Source organism: Aplysia californica, unplaced genomic scaffold (genome assembly GCF_000002075.1).
Source record: "Aplysia californica isolate F4 #8 unplaced genomic scaffold, AplCal3.0 scaffold00125, whole genome shotgun sequence".
NCBI lineage: Eukaryota > Metazoa > Mollusca > Gastropoda > Aplysiida > Aplysiidae > Aplysia > Aplysia californica.
The window spans coordinates 1,267,684-1,268,989 of record NW_004797395.1 but is presented as its reverse complement, the minus strand read 5'-3'; positions in this window follow the sequence as shown (position 1 = coordinate 1,268,989).

The following is a 1,306-nucleotide window of genomic DNA, read 5'->3' as shown; positions in this document are numbered from 1 at the left end:
GAGAGAGAGAGAGAGAGAGAGAGAGAGAGAGAGAGAGAGAGAGAGAGAGAGATTTTCTTTTTCACTTCCGAGTTATTCCTTGTCTCATGTTGCCTTCCTCTGCGTCAAGACAAAGACAATAACGACCCCAGGCGACTAAATAGGCATACCCATGGTAAAACAAAATCTAGGGCAAGAAATATTAAGCCCGTAATCATCCATACCCTCAAACAATTCGTAGTCCTCTTTTTATGCTAAGCATGGTATTATTTCAATATATAAAGTTTAAAATCCCAATGCTGGAATGTTTCTTTTTTGTTGGTGAGATATGTATTTTGTTTGATTGTTAGCTTATTCGAGTGTCTCTTTTATTAGGCACACTACTGTACTTTTGTCTCCCATTCTTGTCTACCAGGACCCTGAAGTCATTCTGTCGTCCAACGGCAAAGCGACGCAACTGCACATTTATTGATTTTGAGAAAAATGCAAACACCCTTAACTTTTATGATTTAAAGCAGTCACTATTATACTATTATAGTGTTATAGCTTTATCATGTTGAAAAAAAAAGATACTATTTGGGATATGGAGGCGTTGTTCTGCCTTTGACACAGGAAGGATGCTATGGGGAAACCAGTGACGCAAGGTGTAACAAACTGGTAGAACCGAAAAAAAGGAAATAAAAAAAGGAAAGTCAGTCAATGTAGTCAGATACATTGCTCTGCCTAGACACAACAGCATATTTGCTAACAAAATGAACAAGTTTTGCCCGAAAGCTAGCTGATGTATTTGCCGCCTCCCCCTAAAGAATGACTCATCACTTGTCGGATAACATCAATGAACTTTTAATAATTCAACGGGGTTACAAGGGATGACGACATCAACTGAAATGAAATGGAATACACAAGACGGTGATGTAGAACGGAATGAAATGATGAGTGATCGCACTGATAAATGAAACTAGATCTACACGTATGAGTCCCCGAGGGGTGCAGAGTGATGATTATGATAGGGCATGAACTGATGAATAACACTTGTAATACAGCTACACCCCCCTTCCCACACACACAAAAAGAAAATAATGGAAAAAAATTAAATCGGAACTTAGCCAGTATAATGTGTAGGTGTTTGTATTTCCATGGAAATGCAGTGAAGTATGGGAGACAATCTGTGTTTACATATTATATCAGAAGCTATGTGGTTGAACTGTTTTTTTTGTTTTTTTCATATGATTTTTTTTTTGCATCTGTGTATGTTGTTTATCCTCAGTTATTATTTCATCGATGAAAAGTGCTCAGAGCTTATACACACACACACACACACACACAC